This window comes from Delphinapterus leucas, chromosome 17, assembly GCF_059928025.1.
Source record: "Delphinapterus leucas isolate spDelLeu-1000000601 "Yukka" chromosome 17, BTC_Dleu_Yukka2, whole genome shotgun sequence".
NCBI lineage: Eukaryota > Metazoa > Chordata > Mammalia > Artiodactyla > Monodontidae > Delphinapterus > Delphinapterus leucas.
This window is the reverse complement of record NC_143145.1, coordinates 19,763,846-19,781,279: the sequence shown is the minus strand read 5'-3', so window position 1 is coordinate 19,781,279 and position 17,434 is coordinate 19,763,846. Positions and strand designations below refer to the sequence as shown.

Sequence of the window (17,434 nt, the reverse complement as noted above, 5' to 3'; positions counted from 1 at the left end):
TTTTTGAGTGTGGAACACATTATTGTTGACTACAGGTGCAGTGTTGTACAGCAGGTCTCTAGAATCTATTCATCTTGCTTAACCAAAACTTTATGCCCTCTGATTTGTCACTCCCCACTTCTCTCTTCCCCTGGCCACTGGTGACCACCATTCTGCTCTGTGATTCTATGAATTTGACTATTTTATTTTATTTATTTATTTATTTTTTTTTTTGCGGTACACGGGCCTCTCACTGTTGTGGCCTCTCCCGTTGCGGAGCACAGGCTCCAGACGCGCAGGCTCAGCGGCCATGGCTCACGGGCCCAGTCGCCCCGTGGCATGTGGGATCTTCCCGGACAGGGGCACGAACCCGTGTCCCCTGCATCAGCAGGCGGACTCTCAACCACTGCGCCACCAGGGACGCCCTATTTTATTTATTTTAAAAAAATTATTTATTTATTTACTTGGCTGCGCCACGCATCATGTGGGATCTTATTTCCGCAACCAGGGATTGAACCTGCGCCCCCTGCCTTGGCAGCGTGAAGTCTTAACCACTGGACCACCAGGGAAGTCCCTGAATTTGACTGTTTTAGATACCGCATATAAATGGAATCATGCAGTATTTATCTTTCTGTGACTGGCTTGTGTCATTTACCGTGATATCCTCAAGGTTCATTCCTGTTGTCACATATTACAGAATTTCATTTTTTAAAGGCTGAATAATAGTTCATGTGTATAAATACCACTTTTTCCTTATCCATTCTTCTGTCAATGGACATTTAGGTTGTTTCCTAAATGTTGTTTCCACATTTAGGTTGTTTTCCATAGTGGCTGCACCATTTTGCATCCCTACAACAGTGTACAAGTGTTCCAGTTTCTTTTGTACCTATGCATTTGTTTCCACCAACATATTTCATCTTAAATAATTTGTTTTTGTTCCTTCTGATCGATATGTGCATATGGCTACATGTGGTTCCCTGTGCCCATTTGTATCTGCTACTTGTTACTGGCTGTGACCTTATCATTTGGGATTCTAACCAATGGCAGGTCTCATGGAGCCACTCCAGGCCGCATGGAGCCTCTGGCCACTCTGCTCTGGGATCATTCTTCCTCACCATCCATCCTCCCCACCAGGGCTTGTCTGGAACTTTACCAGCTCCCAAGGGTAAAGATAGGTCACTGGGCAGATGACCATGTGCCTTTAACTGCTGACCCTGATTTGTGTGTACTGGCTTTGAGGGAGGATTCTTGTGGCTTCTTTTTACTCCAGGTTTATATTTAAGCAAAGATTAGATTTGCTGCACTCTTCTAACTGACACATGAAGGGTTGGGTGTGCATCATTGGATAGCATCCCACAAAACCAATGGGCTATAGAAGTCGATTGGCCCAAGTACACGTGATCAACTTGAGCATTCACATTTGAATGACTAAAAAATTTTAAAATGTGTATAAATGTGTATAAAAATTATTTTTAGATGTATAAAGGATCATCACAAGTATTTGAGTATCCATGACCTGCAAGTATTATGCCAGGTAATTTGGGGGATACAGAAGTGTGATGTCAAAGGCTGGAACGAAAACAACTGAGATCAGGCTGTCAAATACTGTACTGAAAAGCAAACTGTACTGAAAAGCAAACTGTGCTGAATGAGGTAATTAGGAAAAGGAGCTACCGATGGGCACATGCTAAGATGGGAGGCACAGTCACTTTAAAGTACAGGTAAAGTGATCTTTCCATATGCCTACACGAATGATCACTTCTATGTCTTTGCAAATCAGATATAATGATAACTGGTGGTTTGTGTAGAGTATGTCTTCACTGGCCAAATAAGTTAGGACATGCTAGTTTAAGCAAATGCACACAGATTTTCTCTAAATAGGATCTTTCTGAGCTTTTTAAAATGTTGCTTTCTAAACTCCAAGAGAGAGATGAATTTTCTAGTATCCCACATGTTTTGCACCTTGAAAACATTTTTATATGAGATATCTTCTGGAACTAGTTTTTAGAAAGTCTGGAGATAATGGTTTGACATTTTCCAAGTCATCTGCCTGTCATTTCATGTTCTTCTTTCTTTTAAGTCTGAAGGAGAAAATCTAGGTAGCATAATGTAGTGAAAAAGGGACCAGAGAGTAGCCCAAGATCCGGGCTCCTCACTCAAGGTTGTTTTGGTTTCACCTACTAGGAAGATAAATCCACCCCTGCTGTCCTTAAAAAAGTGAACCTACTTGATACTCATTGACCCAGAGACTGCACCATCCAAAGGTTTTCAGGTTTTCTAAGCTAGGGAACAAATCCAGCTGTAAACCCTTTAGGTGCGTTCCCAACATGCATTTTTCTTTTATTTGCTCAAAATGCTCAGCTCTGAGCACTTATCTTGTGGTTCATTTTGTGTTTGCCCAGAGCAACACCCCACAAATGGAATAGATCAGTGTTAGAAAAGTTCTAAAGGGATGTATTAGTTCAAGTCTCCTATTTTACACATGAAGAATCTAAACTTTCTTTGGAGTTTGACTTTCCCTTGGATTATAATAGTAGTTAGTGTGATAATGTCGTCTGATTGAGGGTCTGTGCCACTTCCTATAGTGGCACACAGAGGCCCTAGGAGCTCTCTGAGGTTTGAATCCCTTGACACAAGGCTAACCTATGGGAAATGCCCAGGGTAAATTCCTCAGTTTCACCCAGATCCTCTTACTCTTCTCAGACATAGTGATTAAATATAGTTACTCTTATCTCTTGGGGAAAAATATTCAACACAGCCAATTAAGATTCAAAAATTCCATCCGTCTGTTAGGGATTTACCTAACTGTCCCAGAACTACAAACCTCCCTCCTAAACACAAAACAAAACAAAACCTATTAACATATCTTGGATTCTGTTATATCAAGGGTCCCAGGAAATGATTGAGTTTAACACTTGAGGGTTTCAGAATAAGCGCTGGGGAAAATGCATGGTGTCTCTAAACCTCAAGCAATTTAACTGTGGCTGCCAAGGCATCCACAGAAAGAGTTTTTCAATTGGTATATTTATACTTTCTTTACTTAGTATTGATTCTAAATAAGGATAAAACCCATCCTTGATGGGAAGCCTATGAGTAAGAACAGATGAATTAAAGTTTGTTTTATCTTCCCACTTTCCTTTTGCTGTAGCCAAAAAAAGCCTTCCTTTTAGAGGCAAACGGGATGTATTCTAGAGGCGCTGCCACTGCTTTCAGAACAACTAAATGATGAAGTGGTAGGACAGTCCAGGGCAACAACAGGAGTGCTGGGTTGTGGTGCAGATCCAGGGCTTTGGAAACTTTTCATCTGTAAAACTGGGGGTAATAGCCCATCTTGAAGGCCCACAGTTCTGTGAACGTCCTCCACTACATGCTGTATATTGATGCCCGGGCCTGCCATTTTCTAAACCCTATATTCCTCTTAAAACACCTGCTTTGGAGCCACTGATAAAGCACGTGCTGTCTCTCTCTCTCAGGTCTTGCAACAGACTGACTTCCGCTTATATATTTGCTCGTCGATTATTTGTAGGATTGAGAATAATCTCTGGGTAATTTCCCTTATGGCAGAAAATGAGTGGAGAGAATGAATGACCAAGGTATGATTGTTTAGACATTGTCCACTCGTAGTTGTATGTGTGTGTGTTATATACAAACACCATTAAGTCAGACCCGCTCAAATAGGAATTGTGATGATTCTCCAAAAATAAGGTAGGGTTCGAGTTCATCTGTGCTTCAGGTATGCAGTAACGTTTGTGAATATGCAGAGAGATCATGTCCATACTTTAAAGAACAGTCTTTTCCAACACTCTGGCCATTCTGCCCCTACCTAGGTATAATCTGCCCCTACTCGCAGCCTGTTTTCTAAGTCCTGGAACACAGCTACTCTCCCCTGTGAGGTGACACTGCTGGGGCTTGGCTGATATGTTTTTACTTCCTGGAGTTCCCTTCCTCTCCCTCTTTCCCCTCTGTAATCCCGCTTATTTTATATGGTTCATTTAAAATGCCCTGAATAAAGTCACCCCTCATTCTCCACCGTCTGGATTGACTGTTCTCCTTCCAAGAGTTCCAGAGTTCAGGAGCTCCATGATATTCTATTCATATCTCCAATAGAGTACTTATTTCATTCTGCCTGATATCATAGTAAGATGTTGAAAGAGGGATAGTAAGAGAGTAGGAAAAGAACGGACTTTGGAAATACTGAGGAGATTTAACTCTGGAAAACTCTAGCTGAAAACTGTCAGGCAAGTTATTGAGCTTGTTCGAATCTTAGTTTTCTTCTCTCTAAAATGGACATAATAACCACTTTGTCAGCATAAAATGAGCTAATATATATAATGAGCGTAACGCCATGCTTATTGTGTGGTGGGTGATAAATATAGGCTGTTATTATCAATAAAAATGATATAGGAATTTTATCTTTTTGTCATTTTCTTAGTGTTCTCACTTTTGGAAGACTGTATCTGTTTGAAAAGTGTTTGTTGAATAAAGAAACAACTCCCTTGACATATTTTAAATTCCTGTTATCCCCATAGAACTGCTACAAAATTTCATACAATCCTCCTAAATGAATAGAGAATAGAAATGTTTGATGAGGTACACAGTTTTTCCAAACTATTTAATTTATTCACCAATGTAGCAGTTCCATGAGGCAACACTTGGGATTGATTTATTAAATCGCCTTGAGACGATTGTCTTGAGAATTTTCTGTGCACTGGACTCTGTACTTGGAGGATAGCAGTGTTCAGCAATAGCAACTGATAACTATTGGTCCTCAGTAATTATGCCTGGGCCCGGACATAGGGTTTTAGATGGATGGGTTAATACAAGCAATACCAACAATAATTTTATGAGGCAGATAGTAATATTGTCCTCATTTTACAAAAATGAAAGTGAAGCCCAAAGAGATGGAATAACTAGTCCAGGCTCATAGAGATAAAATGGCAGATACTATATTCAAACCCAGGCACCTGACTCACCAGATCCGCTGCTACTACTAATGCCAGGCGAGACTTTGTCCCCAGGCAGTTTCCACTCTAACTGAATAAAGGCAATCAGTGCAATGTAATACGCTCTCCAATCCAAGGAACTCTTAGGTGATTTGGAGCACATAGGAGATGCCATCAGAAAAACAATGGATTTGCTAGGCATTCTGCCTTTTTTCCCCCCAGTTACTTCCTCAGTTAGACTAGAAAATTTCTTGACTAGTTATTGGTGGGTTTTCCCCTCACTTTCTCATAGAACTACTATGATTCATTTAGCTGGAGGTTTCAACTGAGCGGGAAAATCAGCCTTTGGTCATGTTTACTCATTGGCTATGTATAGGAGTTACATTCGGTCATTCAGAGAAATCAAACATTTGATTGTATTCAGAACAATACTGCTTCTGGCCTCTGAACTAGATAACACTTCTGCTATCTCTAGTTCCTCTGATACAGCTCTGCAAACACTGCAGCAACTATTCTCAGAATACTCTCTGCATGAACTTTGATTCTTTTAAGTGTGGCTATGGAAAAACCATAGAGAAAAGATAGAATTAGTATAGCAGCAGCAGGCTGGCCAGACTTAATTCAGATCCTACATGTACAACAACTTTTCTCAGAGCCACTTAAAGAAAGCATTAGGATTCCAAGGAGAAGGAATGATCAAATAAATAGGTGTCTTTAACCTGTCTGAGACAGAACTTGGTTCAGGTTCACAATCTAGCAATGGACACATGTGTGCACAACTAGGGCTGCAGAAAGCCTGGTTTTACAAAGTAGATGTGCACACAGTGGCATAGAACTGTGGAAATAATGTCCTTTTTATCTGGTTCTCCATAAAGTGAAATAGAAAATGGAGAGGCAGGCATGACTGGGAGTCTGGGTGGAACTTCTCCAACTCACTTCCTGCTTGGTGGAATTGCCTTCAGTGCTGTGTACTTGCCCACAGCCTGGGGAAACCTGCAAGCGGTCCCTTGGCCTCGTGGGAGTTTGTGTAACCTGTTTTGCTAAGTCTGACTAAGGCACGGTGTGCAGGTAGATAATGAGAATCTAGCAATTAGAGCTAAGTTTTCTGTACCTTTTACGTTCCAGACACAACACTAGTCTATTTAATGATCTTGGCAACCCTATAAGTGCTTTTATTATTCCCATTTTACAGGTAAAGAAACTGATGATGAGAGAGATTCAATAATGTGCTCAAGGACATACAAGGTACATGGCAGAGCTGGGATTTCCTTCAGCAGTCCAACTTTATGTCCTAAGCCTTAATCATTACGTTCCTGGATATCCAGTACTTCATAACACAGGTAAGTGGAGCCTCCATTTGCAAGTAGCTCTAAGAGCATACAAGCATACTATGCCAGGGATCCAGAGGGGTCTGGGAGTGCTAACTGTTAGAAAGTGAAGCGGGCACCATCCTGGGATAGACGTGGTCCTTTGGCTTGGGGGGGATAGGAGAAGCCAAATATACAGACTTCAGCATCAGTAGTGGTTGGGAGTTGGGAGTGTGTGGTTAAAAGGACTTGGAATAGTGTCTTCCTGGTGATCCAAAAACTGAGTTTTGCAGCCTACTGATGAACCCATTTTGAAGAAAGGCTGTGGTGATTTTCTTTGAGCCTAAAATTTCTTGCTCTCTGCTCAGACAGATAGGCATCTTTCATCATTTTAGTGCTCAAATCCAATATTGGTATCAATTGAATAGGAAAACGGTAGTTATTTTTCATTCAATGGATGAGTTTAAATAGATATTTTTGTTTTGTCTGTGGGAAACTATAATGAAATTGAACTAGCCTTCCAAATGCAGGTTGCACCATGTAATTAGGTGGATAAACATGGCTGTAGAAGTTAGAACTGCATGAACCTTTAACAAAAAGCAGAGAAAAGAATATTATAGACATTTATTGGTGAGGATATAATTCTGACCGTGGCCAAAGGAACAATGTTTCCTTGATGATAGCTTTACCTCTAGCTTTAGTAAATGTGTGACTTTGTTTACTGCCCTGAAAGAGTGTGTTTTCAGTTGAAGATGGTCATTATTCATTTTAACTTTTGACATCAGAACTAGAAAGCACTGATGTAAAACCTCTTATTAAGTTTTCTTAAGGAGTGCCTTGATTTCATGTGGAAGAGAAGCACAATTTAGGGTACAAAACAGAAGCCTGGCTCTAGTGTTTTATATACGGGCTTTAGGTCTTTCTTTGAAATGAGTGAGAATCTGAAAAAATGTGATGTCTTTCTATGCTGTATCTCCTCCAGCCATCTTTAGTGAATTGCGTTGTACAGTGTTTACTCAAGCCAGGTTTCTCCTGGGTATTTTCGCCCCTTTGAGCCCTCTAGTCATCCTGTCAATCATTTTATATGTTTTAATGTGTTTTATGTAGTTGGCATGTGCTTCACAGGTAATTATGAAAATAACAGTGCAATAACGCCCTTGCACAAATATCTTTAAGCATTAGTGAGTAGGCCTGTGGGAGAGAAACTGAAAGGCGAGACCACTGGGCCAAATTATAAATGCATGTGAATGTGATGAACATTATGAAGTTACATTGCAAAAAGGCTCTGTTTGCGCCCTTGCATCGAGTGCATGAAAGTGTCCATTTTCCTGCATTTTTGTCATCACCAGATATTATTTTTCAATATTTGTACATCCAATGGGTGAAAAATGTCATCTTAGTGTTGTTTTAATTATTTCTATTTCCTCGGTAACCACGAGGTTGAATATCTTTTAATGTATATTGGTGATTTGCTCTCTTCTTTTTTTGAACTGTCTGTTCAGATCCTTTGTGCGTTTTCCTAGTGGTTTCAGTGCGTTATTCTTAGGCTTATAAGAGCCATTAATATTATGAATATTGATATTTTTCATAAATATTTTCCCCCGCTGTTCCTTGTTTTTTGAAGATCTTTATGATGTCTTTCAAAGTATCTAATTTGAAAGATTTAGTAAAATCTACCAGTGTTTCTATATGTATTCTTTGACTTTTGTGTGCTACTTAGAAAGACTTTCATATCTCTCTATATAGATATATATATCTCCTATAGTTTTTTCTAGTGCTTTATGTTCATAATTCAAGCCATAATTTATTAACAGTCTTATTAGCATCTGTTTCCTTCTAATGCTTTTTGAAGCTTCTTTTATACATTTAAGGCTTTCATTTGTGTATTTAATGAAATATATAGCGTACTTTTTTTCAAATAGATATCTACTTTTTCCAACTGCCATTTAAGTAGCACATAATTTTACCTCTAAATTGAAGCATCACCTTTATCACGTAATACATTGTTATATATATTCATTTCCAGACTTTTATATTCTGTTCCAATTTATTTGTCTATTCCGGACAGTCACCCCAATGTTTTAATAATTGTCACTTTATATTTTGACTTGGTACATTGAGTTTCATTTCTTTTGATACAGAATTTTTTGGCTGTTCTTGGAAGGTACTCTTTTTGTTAGCTTTGGGAACAACTAGTAAATATCCTGTTGAAAAATCTCAGTGGAGTTTTGGTTGAAACCACATAGTATATGTAGACCCGCTAGAGAAAAGAGAGTCATTTTTTCCAAGCAAGGGTGTCTCCTTGCACAGGATGTCTGCCAGCATGTTATCAAGAACTGGTGCCTCTAAAATGTTTGCATTGCTCAACACTCCCAAAGTTAACACTGAAGAAAAATATTTCTCTTCTCTCCCTTAATGAATGTTAAGTCTAAGCCCTGCCTCATTTCATCTGCAAAATGAAACCAAGATCCTAGGATGTCTGCCTGGGTGAGTTCTGGACATATCATTTGAGAAGCTTTGCCATCTGGCTCTAAAGGTGATTCACAGTGGGATTCCTGCAGGATGTCAAAATGTTGGAAAAATTATGAAAACCTGGGACTAGATTATTTAGATTAGATTCATCACATTTTCAACGAGGACCAGTTTTATTGGATTGTATAGCTTTTATCTAAGGCTGTGCACACATGACTCCGAGAGTGCCACCCAATTCAGTTAATTCTCATTCAGGAAAATTATTAGTAAAATTCAACAAGACAACCTACAAATACATTATTTGACATTATATACACCAAAATTATTAGATAAATTAATAAACTTTTCACTTTCCCTTTTCTTCCTCCAACTATGCCTTATTTTCCTTTTAAAAGATTGGAGAAAATAGATCCAATCTCCAAAGTGTAGTTTTTACTTATTATAGTGTTGTGAATTTTATAAATTGCAAGCAAATCTGAATGTTGAAACAGCTTGAGTAAATAAATTTTTGTATCTCCATGTAACATAGTTATTATACAGCATTTTGAAACAATGAGAGATGGTTTGTTGTATGTAATGGCATGAAAGGTTGAAGCTATATTATTGAACAGAGGTGAATCAATCTGTTGGAAGCATATAGGATATGATCCATTTTTATTTAAAATAATTTGTAATAATTTCTATTAAACACCACAGACATATTTAAAGAAATATGAAAAACAAGCACTCATCTTGGAGTTGGGAAGTATAAAATTATAATTCTGCCTTACACATATTTATATCATTTTAAAATTTTACAATGAGCATATATAAGTTCTATAATGAAAAACAATAAAAAGTTTCATTTTGGAAACCACAATTTTTAGATATCTATTAACAGTCTTACTTCCTATAATAACCTTTTATTATAATCATAGATTATTGAGAGTTGACTGTGGTTCAGAAATCATGTTTTCTTCTGCTACAACACTATCTGTAGATCCACTTCAGAAGTATTAGCATTATTACAACTTCTTGAAAGATTACTAGGTGCCAGCCACAGAACTGTGTGTATTACATCACATCGTTTAATCTTCAGAACATTCCTTTGGGCTAGATATTGTCCGCATTTTAAAGTTAATCAAAACTGAATTTGAGAGTATAAGTCATTTGCCAAAGTCCTTCAACGAATTAATCAGCATAGCAGAGAATCAGACTTTAGCTTCTGATTCCAACTATGGCTTCCCCCAATATCCCATAAAACAATTTCCATATGGAAATGCATAAACACAAACTAGAGAGACTTCAGAATTCAAGGCCACAACCTTTCTGTATTTCTTTTGTAGATTAACTTAGTAAGTTTGCCCAACAATCAGAATGGGTAAAGTGCATGGTTGACACTGTGGAAAATAACTATTTGCTTAGGTCTGTAGCCTTCAGATCTGTTTTCTTGGTGAAAAAGTCTAAAGCCAAGCATCATCTTTCTGTTAGTTTGCTAGGACTGTGGTAGCAAAGTGCAACAAACTGGGTGTCTTAAAGAATAGAAATGTATTGTCTTACAGTTCTGAAGGACAGAAGGCCAAGGTCAAGGACTCAGCAAAGTGCTTCCTTCGGAGAACTGTGACAGACATTCAGTTTCATGCCTCTCTCCTAGCTTTTGGTGTTTTGCTGACATTCTTTGGGGTTCCTTGGCTTGTGTAAGCATCACCCCAGTCTCTACCTTCATCGTCACATGCCTCTGTCCCTGTATGCCTGTCTGTGTCCAAATTTCCCCTTTTTATAAGGACAGCAGTTATATTGGATTAGGGCCCCACCCTGCTCCAGTATTGCCTCATCTTAACTAATTATATCTGCAATGTCCCTATTTCAAAATAAAGTCACATTCCGAGATATGGGGGTTAGGACTTCAACATATAAATTTCAGGGGACACAATTATGCCAATGACAGAGAGTAACTTCCTTCTCCCTGGACCCAAGGAACATGCTGCAGGATCCTCTCTTCACATTCATAAGCTAGATGTCCCTCTGCAGCCCACTGTCTGTGGGTGAGAGCATCACAGTTCTGTGCGAAAATCCTTCAGTATTTTCTATTTTCCTTCACTGTTTAGACACTTTGAAGAAGACATTTGATTTGAGCTTCTTGTTTATACTGCAGTCTTCGCTTAGGCAACCTGATGCTAGCTTTGCATGGTTACTTGGGAGGTGCTATACATTTTAGATTAGTTTGCCAGGCTTTGGGAGTAAAACTAGCTTCATTTTTCAAAACCATCCCATTCATACTTCAGAAGAAATGCAGACTTCTGTATGCAAAGCATTATATTTGCTGGGGCTTCATACATTTCTGAGGCAGGACCCTCAGAAACTTACAGTGTCAAACATATTTTTGAAACTTACAGTGTCAAAAAAAACTTACAGTGTCAAACATATTTTTTTTTCTGAGTTGCAATCTCCTAGAGTAACATAGAAAATAACTAGAAGCTTTGAATTGGAATTAACACTAGTCAGTAATTTCTTGTACCTAAATAAAAAATCCATGATCTTTGGATCAGGTTTTGTGCTTAGATGTAGCTATGAAGATGTTAAAAAAAACCCAAAAAACAAAAAACTCATGGTGGCAGACACTGAGACGCTGCTACTTTCCTGCATATTCCTTCTCTCTGCTTCCAGTTAATGCAACCCACTTTTTAGTAGAGAAGCAACACTCTCTATTTTCCTCGAAGGAATTCCTTGTAGCCAAACCTGTCCTCGCCATATGACCTGGTTTTGGCTAAAGAAATGTGAGCAGAGGTCTATTGGATAGAGCTTTTGGAGGAGCTGTCGTTTTTGTTTTTGTTTTTGAGGAGTTGTTTTTGGTTTTTGGTGGGTTTTTTTGGGTTTTTTTTGGTCTCAAACTGTGACACTATCATTCTTAGGTTGTAAGATGCTTGTTCTACCTTCATCTGAGCTGTAGTCAGAAAGATGAGGGAAACATAAAGGGCAACAGCTACATGCAGCTAAGAAAGCTGGAATGAGTTTTGGTGTTTGAGGACTTTCATGAGCAGCTGCGACAGCCCTGAACTTCCCTCCTCTGGACCTTGTTAACATGAGAAAAATAAACTCTTACTGGTTAATATGCTATAACTGGATTTTTTTTTTTTTTTTTTTTGCGGTACACGGGCCTCTCACTGTTGTGGCCTCTCCCGTTGCGGAGCACAGGCTCCGGACGCGTAGGCTCAGCGGCCATGGCTCACAGGCCCAGCCGCTCCGCGGCATGTGGGATCTTCCCGGACCAGGGCACGATCCCGTGTGCCCTGCATCAGCAGGCGGACTCTCAACCACTGCGCCACCAGGGAAGCCCTATAACTGGATTTTTGATACATGCCGTTGAGTTCAATTCTGACTGATGCATCAACCGTCTCACGTTGTACCATATAGTGCCACCAGCTTGAAAATGCTTCTGCTGTTTCCAGGAGGGGCTCCCATCAATGGGTTCTCACTGTAAGAGTGCAGCTACTATGACTTCCAACTGACAGCAGTGGTGACAGCCTCCAGAAGTTTGGCCCTCCGCAGCAGCTCTGGGAAGCAGTGGATCTTTGAATTCCTTGTCAAAGCTTTAGTGTCTCTCACATGTCTCCAGCGGGCTCCAGGCAGACGCTGAGTCCATGTTAAAAGGTCAGCTCAGGGTGTTTTGCCAAGAATCCTTGGAGAGCATGTACCTGTTGAGTTACCTCCTATATTAGTTGGACAGCACATAAGTCTTTCAAAGAAAAATTCTCGTAGGGAACTTGCTGAAAGCTCTCTGGAATTGGTCTGAGAAAATAAACTGGAATCCCACGTGGTATCATAATTTTAGTGTTTATCTACTTAATTTTGCATTTTCCTGAACCCAGCACATCTCCTAATGCATGTAAGTGGGAATTCATAGTCTTTAGTTGTTTACCATTTTTCTGGAGCATCAGGAATTAAGTAATTAGTAGGCCTGACAAGAAACTCATTTTCTTCTTTCTAGTTATCCTTTGAGACGTAAGGACATGGTTGGCAGGGGATGGGGGAAGGAGGAATTGGGTGTGACTACTGATGGTCCTGAGGTAGCAAGATTACTTTTTGGAGTGATGAGATTGTTCTGAAACTAGATAGTGGTGATGGTTGCACAGTTTTTTGAATCGACTAACAATCATTGAATTGTACACTTTAAAAGAGTGAATTATATGGTATATAAATTATATCACAACAAAGTTGTTATTTTAAAAACAAAGTCAAGAGTATCACCACAGAGCCACTGAATGAGAACTTTATGGTGTGACTTGGGTTCTTTATATGGTTCTGATTCATATATGTCACACCGTTCTACCCCCGAGGGATGGAACTCCACACACGTGCACATACACATGCACACACATATGCCTATATAAAACACCAGCTACTGTGCTAGGGTTCTTTTAAATGCCTTTGCTTTCTTGTCTGGCTTCAGCCTGTAGCCTCACGTAGTCTAGGCGTCATCGAACGCGACCATGCAATGCTGCCCATGAAAGCTTTATTTCTACTTTTCCACCATTCAACTTCTTAATACACACTGCTCATGAGAAGTTATTTTGCTTCATGGAATTTGAGTTGAAATTTAAGAAAAATAAAATTGACATGCCCAAAGGGTAAAGTTACTGTCATGAGCTTTCTAAATTATGGCACACTCAGAGAAAGTGTAATAACCTTGCGAAATTGGCTATTAGACTACGTTTTATTCATCTTTGAATTCCAAATACTTGTCTGATGTGAACTTGATGATCAATAACTCTTTTGAAATGGACTGTTTCTATTTGTCATCAGGGAAAACTTCAGATACTCTCGTAACTAACCTCCCTCCATCCTTTCCGCCTCCCCAAATGAAGTGACTTGAACAGGGTCTCTTGCCTCTTATAATCGGCAAGTTGTGGCTAGAACTGAGGTCTTGTGTCTCTGCAACTGGTGCCATTCTTTCATCTTCATTCCAATCATCAAAACACAGCATTGTGAAACAATATTTCATTTAATGGTGAAAAAGTGCTGCAGGATTATGGACATCCTTGGTGACAAACCAGATCTTAAGTTTGGAAGATCCTGGGAATAAATGTTCAAGAATGGAATTATATTTCAGCAGTTTGTGGCTTAGAATTTAGTATTTTTATGTTGACTTCTTTATATTAACTGGATTTCCATGACTCTGTCCCCTTGGATTGCAGTCGTAATTATGTAGCAGTTAACATCTTCTCTGGGCCCAGCACATCCCATAATTAGCTGTGTTCTCTCCACAGCGTATGACTCAACCCTATGTGGTTCTTCTATATCAAAGGCAGGGTGGCCAGATTTTTTTTAACCACAATAGTTGAGCATGTAGTGGCAGATGGCTGCACAACCCAAGTGCATTGGGTCCTTTTGAAGAGTAACCTCACCAAAAACAAACAAACAAACAAACAAAACCAAACCCTGAGATTTATTTTTAAAAAAAGGAAAGAACCTTCTTGGGGATGTTTCCAAACACTGCATCATTTAAAAAGAAAAGCATCTCCCTCTCTCTCTCTCTCTCTCTTTTTCTTTTTTTTTTTTTTTTTGGAAGAACTAAAATAGAAATAAATGAGTTAGAACTTTGAGGTCAGCCTTGATCAGGAAGGAGGGCACTTCCTGGTCTCTAATCAGAGGTCTACAGAGGCTTACTCCTTTGAGCTAGGGCACTGGCTGTAATGTAGTTTGTAGTGGAAAGAACATAGGACTGCGGTCAGGAGACTCAGTTTCTTCTTTGTTCTGCTGCTAATTAGGTATCTGAAGCTTTCTGAGCTTTGGTGAATCCAACTACCTGAGATCATTTATACAACACCACTATTGTAAATGCAAGATCTTATATTATTAGGCCAGTTGAAAAATAGAGTACCTCAAGCTCCCTCTGCACATACACATTAATCTATATCTCCTTGTGAAGAACCCTAGGGAAGGAAAAGACTCAGTAGCTGCCCTGGTAAACTTATTGCAGGCTTAGTGAAACTCACCATCGGGGAGTTCCTTATTATATTAGTAATAACATATCAGAATGTAGGATGTTTTATTCACCAGAATTCCATAGGGAGAAACAACTATATTTGTGGGGAAAAGCACTTAGAGTGGAAGGCTGGACTCCATGGGCATAAGTATGAGCTTTCCTGCCCTGTACCACTTAAGGGAACAGATTTTCTTGCCACTCCTCAGAGGGAGGGTAGAGGAAGTAGGAAGAGGGTGATAAGGCTCATACGATGATAGGGGTGCTGCATGATGTGCAAGGTGACACTGCCCATAACCCTCAAATACTGAATTTTCTCAAAAGTGCATAAATGCTGCTGTATGTGTGTGAAGATGGGAACAGGTAATTAGAGAAGTTGTGAAGGAACCCTATTTTACATTCACATTAATTCTGAATAATATCAAGCTTGGGTATAGGAAGGAAACAGAGAGAGATAAGAGCCAAACTTGGGGGTTGGCCGGAATACTGTGAGAGCTCTGAATTTCTAGTCTATGGAATTGGACTTCAGATCAAAGTCAACAGGTCTTTAAAAAGCAGTTATAACTTAAATATACCAGCTAACACCTGTGATTTGTGCACTTTCCACATTCCAAATACTGGGCCAAATGCTGTAGTGCATTTCATACATGCATGCGTGCAAAATGGAAAAATTATTCCTTTAAATCTTTACATGAGCCCTGTGAAGCGGGTACTGCTATCTCAGTTTCATACTTGGAGAAACTAAGACTCAGAAAGTTTACATAAATTGTCCAATGACATACTTAGATTCCAAATATGTGTGAATATTCATTCATTATTCATTACCATAAATATGTATTGAGCACTTTCTCTGCTAGACATCAAAGGGTATACAAAGATGATTCTAAAGTGAATCTTGCCACCGTGTACTTTTTTTTTTTTTGTGGTACACGGGCCTCTCACTATTGTGGCCTCTCCCGTTGCGGAGCACAGGCTCCGGACGCGCAGGCTCAGCGGCCATGGCTCACGGGCCCAGCCGCTCCACGGCATGTGGGATCTTCCTGGAAGGGGGCATGAACCCGCGTCCCCTGCATCGACAGGCGGACTCTCAACCACTGTGCCACCAGGGAAGCCCCGGTGTACTTACTTTTAATCATCTAATAGGAGCTATAGGATGAGGACAGGGCCATGTTATCGAGACAAATAAGGCATGGGCCATGGGAGAGGTTTAAATGCTGGCAATTTCAGAGGAATCAGGGGTCTAATTTGCCCCACCCCTTGGTGCAGTCTGAGTCCTTTTCTCTTGTGGTGCTGAAGAATAGCTAACTTATTTTCTAGATGTGACCCAAAGTTGTAGGTTCTCTTGTTCAGTTATCATCAGTCATGACAAGGATTCCACCTCTTCATTAGTTCCAATACTTTTATCAGTCTCTGTTGAAAATCCTTGAGGTCATGGGCTGTGAACGCATGCTGCATTTCACCCTGTACATTCCCCATCCAGCCTTTTTCCTCTCTTCCAGCTCCCACCCTCGGTTCTTGTTTTTCTCTCATCTTCCTCCTTATCTCTTGGGCAGCATCTCCTTCCTCGGGCTACCACCTCTATGCATTCCCTTTCCAATCCTGCCCCGAAGAGATCTTAAGGACCTTTTTTCCCAGCAAAGTAGATCTCTTTAAGGTAGAGTTTCCTTGTTTGGGATTTCTTATTTTATTGCTAATAAGACAAACTTTTCTTCGTGTAGATCTTTTTGGGTTTTTTTTTTTGTTTGTTTGTTTTTTGGCTGCACCATGCGGCATGTGGGATCTTAGTTCTCCGACCAGGGATCGAACCTGTGCCCCTTGCATTGGAAGCGAGGAGTATTAACCACTGGACCACGAGGGACGTCGTAGAATTTTTTTTCATGAACTTCTAGACCCACCTGAGCCTTCTACTCCTTAATTGTCCCCTACCTTCTCAGGCTTCTCTGAGATTTCCTTTCCTCAACCCCCTTCCTTGATTTCAACCATCTTGATATTCTACTGCTTATTAGCTCATGATCTCTCCTGAATATTGGATAGGGGGTGTATGGATAGTATGGTAAACACAAACCAGCCAAATATTTCATGAGCAACTTTCATAAAAATTTGGAGGGAAAAGCTAGAGGTGGCCTGCAGATGGCTTTTTATTTAATTTTCCCTATATCATCAATTCTAAAGTAAAGTTCACTTTCCAGAAAAAAAGGGCCCTTTCTTAATATATCGGTGTGATATTATAAAAACCATTTTCTGTGTTGGAGCTAGTACTGGCCCTGAAGTCAGAGAGACTGTATAAATCTCAGTTCTACCACTTCGTAGTTCTCTGACTGGACAAAATTATATTCAACCACTCTGGGTCTCAGTTTCCTCATCTGTAAATTGGGATGATAAAACTGTATGTACTTCATAAAGTTATTGTAATGGTCAAATAAGATAAATATGTATTTAGAACACAGTAGGTGCTCAATAAATGGAGGCAGTTGGTTAGACTGGGAATCTAAAACCTGTTTACTAAGGAAAGCAACTTTTGCAAAAATATAAAAATTCTCGAATTCCCACATTCTCAATGACTTTTACACACCAATATTAAAAGGTAATGAATGGCTTGGCTACCCTTTGGTTTAATCCAGTTACAATTCTGTAGATATATAATAGGAGTGTTTATAATTGAGTTACAAACTTAGAGAAGCCTAGGGTTGGCATTCATAGCTGAAAAAAATATCCCACCCCTGAGTCTAGATTTCATATCTCTGCAATTCATTTCCTGAGAAGCCTTCCAA

General features: G+C 39.6%; 1 long non-coding RNA gene across 1 annotated transcript in view; it reads left to right on the top strand.

The window, feature by feature from the left end:
* Nucleotides 1–17,434, top strand: part of LOC149746918 (uncharacterized) — a 267,262-nt gene that overhangs the window by 156,774 nt on the left and 93,054 nt on the right. Inside the window, exon 3 of the long non-coding RNA XR_016388354.1 lies at nucleotides 6,115–6,262. This is a non-coding gene — a long non-coding RNA (uncharacterized LOC149746918). The remainder of the gene's footprint in view (nucleotides 1–6,114; nucleotides 6,263–17,434) is intronic.